This window comes from Macrobrachium rosenbergii, chromosome 4 (genome assembly GCF_040412425.1).
Source record: "Macrobrachium rosenbergii isolate ZJJX-2024 chromosome 4, ASM4041242v1, whole genome shotgun sequence".
NCBI classification, from domain to species: Eukaryota; Metazoa; Arthropoda; class Malacostraca; order Decapoda; family Palaemonidae; genus Macrobrachium; species Macrobrachium rosenbergii.
In genome coordinates, this window is record NC_089744.1 from 73,683,959 (window position 1) to 73,690,160 (window position 6,202).

Sequence of the window (6,202 nt, forward strand, 5' to 3'; positions counted from 1 at the left end):
GAGAGATATAGAATATAATCTTAACAATCTCCTTTAAAAGACGCTCTTAGTTACATAGAAATCAAGATCGTGATCTTACTCTTATGGTACTGATGATTATGTTTAAAAAAATAACAGGGAGACTAAATAAACAATAATTACAGCTGTCTTGGAGAAATCCGTGACAGTTATGATTTTGTATTTGATTGTTTTTTTGAAAAAATTGGCTGGGCATTATACTACGACCATAAAACAAGTTCAAGATAGACTGGCTCTAGGTTTTAACAGATGTTTCAGCCATACCTGGGACTAAAATCTAAGTGTTGAGACAATGCTGATCGGAGATAGGCCTACTGTAATCGAAATCTCGTGCCAGATGGAAAATAATAGAGGGGTTTACAGTATGTGTAGCTTTGAAGAAGAATGAAATTAAAGATGACTTCCCAGCCCTGCATGAAAATTATTTAGACTGATTTAACCTGGGCCATCCACGGGAAAGCCACTGAAATCCCAACTGATGTCTATATCTTCCAAATATTTTCCCCTCCTATTCATGGGTAACCCTGTGAACAGAACTTCCACGCATTTTTCAAGATTCAGGTGTATTGGTTTCTAGTTTAGAAACCTGGTTTGTTTCAGCTTATTTAATCACAAAGAATTTATAAGACAAAAGCTAATCGCTTGTTAATCTGTAACTCATGCCTGCGAATGTTAAATTTGACCAACTGCATTGCTACTTACGAATAAAAATCCCCTTGTAATAGACCTGATTTGGAATTTATAAGAATTTTATTGCCTAGGAGTGGTAAGATTGACTCAGTGTTTGGTACGTACACATATCCCCTTGTAATGGGCCGCATTTTAAACAAGACATGATCCATATTCCTGTACAACAGAAGTCAAGAAGTGGCTGGAACAGAGCTGCGTGATGTTCTCACTGATTAAACCATAGATATTCCCAGATAATGGGCACAAACACATCTGGAACGGGAAATTTTCATCTTTAATGAGGTGCCACGGGGATTTCCACACTGTCTCAACCAATATCGTCGCGCATTGGTTATGCCTGACAAACTCTATAGGTCTTCTAGGCTATCCTTCAACAGACTGGCAGTAATCTGGGGAGAAGTCCTGTAGTCCTTTCTCCTTCAGGTACAGGATCATAGTGATGACCTGTGAAACTTCAGGGAACAGGGCGAATATCCTAGTCTTGAAATGACTCCAACTTCCTGTAATAAGCCTTCCTTCACTGATAGTCTGTCTCTCTTGGCTCTGCTGCCCAACTAACAGTCATTTTAGTCACTCAGGATGATAGGAAGAGACAGGACAGGAACATGGTCTTAATATTGAGAATATGGAAAAACCTTTGATCATTTCCATGGGCCTAACAAGACCTACAGCTAGTGGTGTGTTGAGAGTAAGCTGATAAGGGTTCACAGATTTTAGACCACACTGCATTATTAACCTACTGGTAAACAGCTGATGGAAATTCTCAAAAGCAGTTTTTACTCACTGTGACTAAAAACTACTTGCAATAGTTGCTTTCCTTATTCAGGAACCTAACAAGCAAAAGGGATAAAACAAATATTCAGGTAAGTGCTTTGAAGAAATTTATTCAACAGGATTTCCATTCATTTCTCGAGATTACAAAGCATGTAACATTTTGTTGGCAAATGACAATGAATCCCTAAAACAATGTGGTTCTCCAAACATACATGCATGTACTTTTCTAGGTATACTTGTGTTGCCTCCACCATATGAAAAAAGGAGAGAGATAATGTTTTCACCATTGTCTGTCTGTGAGTGTGTTTATGTTGCTGGGGATCTCATGAATGATTATGCCAGTATCAATAACTGCAGGTGAAAGTCTTCAATGACTGAGACCCTTCAGATGATTAACTTGTAGGGAGTATTAATTAAATTCAATTATTTATTGAATTGGGCCAATGGCCAAGCACTGGGACCTATGAGATCATTCAGCGCTGAAGCAGAAAATGACAGTAAAAGGTCTGAAACGTGTAACAGGAGGAAAACCTCGCAGTTGCAGTATGAATCAATTGTTAGGAGAGGGTGGAAAGTGAGATGGAAGAAAGAGAATATGAAAGGAAATACAGAAAAAGGAACACAAGAAGTTGTAGCTAGGGGGCTGAAGGCACGCTACAAAGAACCTTAAGTGATGCCTACAGTGCACCGCATGAGGTGCACTGACGGCGCTACCCCCCTACGGGATCAAGGATTTATTGCCAGGGGAGCTATATTGCTCCAACCTTCAAAGTAATTTAAACCACAAAGTGAGCACATTTAATATTAATACTGTAATTGCTGTGTACTGTCATAGTTCAACTGCAAAAGATTCTGAAATATCATCAACTTTCATTCTTTCTACTTTTTCATCTGATAAAAGCAGTCAGTCTCTTAATGTGCTGCTTTCCTGCTTACTGGGACTGTTTGACTTGGTAGCAGGAATGTTACTTTACTTCCTTCTTATATAGCATGAGTGTAGATGACATTTCAGCCTTTGTGAAGTGTGGCGTTTGACAAAACATGTTTACTGTTTTGATGGAAAAGCGTAACTATAATTTTCTAATGCTTGAAAAGCACATTTCTTTGGGATTTTCTCCTTTTAGCAAGATCTATCCTCCAAGAAAAACTCTTTGACAGATATTCTGAGGGGCGAATATCTCAATTCATCATCTTTCCTCACAAAATCCCTCACATGACTGTTCAATATCTATTATAGCTTACATTAGACTTTATGACGATTAAAGCACATGTATATTTCATATACTTACAAACTATGAGTTATATACCATAAATGCAATTTTTTGAAAAGAAAAATGGAAAAATAAAATAAAAATTTTGAGAGTACAGGTAACTCAAACAAGCTTTGAAAACCAGTACTGGAATGTCGTTAAAAGTACAGTATTGCTTACACATTTTCAAAACTGGTATACTTACTGATACTGTATCTCAAGAAAGGTTTCCAAACCCTAAAACTAATGGCACCGTATACCCTGTAATGAGTTGAGCTGTAGGAATAAATTTTTAAAAATCCTGGTGTTTTCTTTCCCTCATTCGTTTTTCCTACATCTTGGGTAGTGAGTGGCAACACCAGTAACATTCTTATCCATTCTTGGATGTCAAGTAGGTTAGCCAGATCCTTCTCATACATAATTATGTTGCCATGGTTCCCACCTAAGAATTCCTTAAGAAAGTAATCAGATCCTTCCATGTTCTTCTCCCTGCAGTGGGAGTCATTGCACTGATGTTGTAGGGGCTTCTGATATTCTTTCCAGGCCACTGTTCCGGACTTGCCTAGATTGTTTAACCGACAGAATACTTTCTTGTATATCTGTCTCAAACTGATGGCAGTGTTTCCTGTTATTTTGCCTCTTCTGTCTTCTGAGAACTCAGACTTGTGCTGTCTCCTACTATTGGATTTACCTCAAGAACTTAGCCAATCCTCTGAAGAAAATAAAAACTAATATGATGGTGAATTACAGCGCTTCTGAAAATTGTATTTCAATCCTTTCAGTCTCTAGGGCATTCTCTGTCTTATCAAGATTATTGTTTTATAGAGCAGGGTTTTGATTGCCATGACCAGAGTATAAAAATTCCTCTTCATTTTTTTAGCCTTGATATATTTAATAAATAATTGCCCTTTATGAGAAACCCCAAGTTCATTTATTAACTACAAGTCCTCTATGAAACAACCACATATGCAAAAAAAGGTGCAAATAAATATGGGGAAGTACTAAAACAGAAATGTGCGATTAAGAATAACTAAAAGATAAAAGTGGTTACTATTTGACAAAAATGAGGCACATGACACAACTAAGTTTCCACAAAGCAACACCGATACTCCCCTCAAACATGATAAAATAAAAAAAGGGAAATTGTACACTTCCAATCAGAGTTCATTGAATCCCTAGAGTGTTCTTGTTGAAAGGGGGTTTTAGGATTTCCAAGTCATGGCTCAGTTTGAAACCACAAAGGTTGTCACCCAAGGATGGATGGTGCACTTTTGAGCTATGATTGCTGTGGCGCTCAGTCAGCAATTTGTTGCTAACAGTCTATACATAGCTTACACAGTCAACACTTTAATCTCTGTCTTTATCTGTCTGGGTGTGTTGGCACCTGAACATGCTACAAATGAGGAACTGGCAGGTTTGGCTTGGTTTAACCAGAGCGCTACACACCACCTACTCTCAAAGAAAAGGAGGATAACCAGGCACCAGGGAAATCATAATTGTAATCCTAGGTATCATATCAAATAAATAAGTTTTGTAGTATGGTAATCTTTAAGGATAAATGATACTTTTAACATGCTTGAAAGAACGGTATCTGATATGGAAGCCAAAGAAATAAAGTTTGATCTACAGACCTACTACCCTTTACTTTCCCAGCTAGCATTGGTTCTTCTCTGTTCTATCTGTGATCAAGCCTTAGATCTGTCAGTACAAAGAGCAGTCTGTATCTCTGTAATAAAAAATTATGACATACATATCCTTGTTAATGGTGGCCATGAACTCAACAAATAACCAATCTTTGGCAAGGCCATGACAGTGTCTCAACTACTGCTTCTGTCAGAGAGTACTACTGGGCTGAGTAGTAATTATATACTGTATAACTGTTAACACATCACTAAAATATATTAATATTGCTTCTTTGCCCCTAATAATATATCAACTTCACATGTACACAGAAAATCACGAACATTTTTACCATTGCAGTATTAACTTACATTTTGCCCATATAAAAATTCTTCAAATAATGTTTTAGAGGCATGTGGACACTGTGATACAATTACTGCAACTACTCTTTCTTTCTTTGAGTCTTCAGCAACTTTTTATTAACCTCCACTAAAGTCCTTTCAAGCATACCCTTAGAAATACAGCAGTCAAGTCGCACTGACATAATTTGACATAGCTGCAATGCATGCTAAAAGGTCAAAGCCATAAAAAGTTAGGCTATAGTGTTCTACAGCACCAGCAAGCTGATTCATCACTATGTCAAGCTGCCTGATGGCAAAGCTATTTCTAAAGTTTTGCAGTCAGCCATCTATGGAAGAGCAGCACTCTGTTATCTCCATTTCTATATAAAAAGAAAACATAGTGATAAGTGATTCAAAAGTGAGGTTCCCTTTCAGTCACCATGCTACACCCCATTCATAGAAAACTTCACCAAGCTGCATTTATTACACTGTAGTCTAGGGCTCTTCATTTTTTGCAACTTATAATGAGAACTGACCTGCACAAGTGAAACTGACAAATCCTTTTGTTCACCGCATCTAAATTGTTGAGGATCCCATGTTGGAGAGTATTTAGACATCATCAGCTTCCAAGATAAGTCAACCTCCAAGTTTTTTTACCATCTTGGTATTTCAAGTGATGGTCAATCTGATGCCCATATTTCCTTGCAACTTCAGTACCTAAGGAACTAAATGACAGCATAATAAAACATGTCATAGAAATTTGCACACTTCTATACCCTAATTCACAGAAATGTATTAAACCAAAACATACAATGTACCTGCTGTTTACCTTCACAAATTCAAGATCTGTCCTACTTTCTAGGAAAAGGGGCAGTTTACAGTCCTAGTCGATATTACAACTTACATCGGCTGCTTGAGTTAAAGAAGGAACCTGGTATCATCTCTTCCATAATTCATTATAATTATTATTATCATCAATAATTTAACATGGGCACCGAGTTACAATTCTTAATTCTCCTATACATTATCATTATTGCCCAGTAAATCTTAGCTAATAAAATACATACTTATTAAAAGCAAGCCAGATAAAATAGAAAATTTCAATGCAGACATAATTTCCATAATGTATGTTCACTAGTTATAGCTTTTGATGCTAGTTGAAATTACTGAAACAAAGTCACTTACTACTTGTTTTGCTGTCAACACAACACCATATTCTATACAGCATATGGGAGCCAAAAATCATATGTAATATCTTTTGCAGTCTATTTGCTGCTGATGGAAATTTGAACCCATCTGCATAAATTTCAAAGTGTAGACCTTTTCATCTTAAATGTTGTTTGTGACGTTCAGTTGTGTTTGAGGTTTTCTAATAAAAAGAAGGGATTGGGGCTTACTGGAACTTTGTGTATTGCCCAAGTAGGAACAAATTCTGTTATCGGAATGAGTCATAGATTTAAATTTTCCAATAAGTCAGTTATCTATAACTGGGAATTGTCAAGTATAATG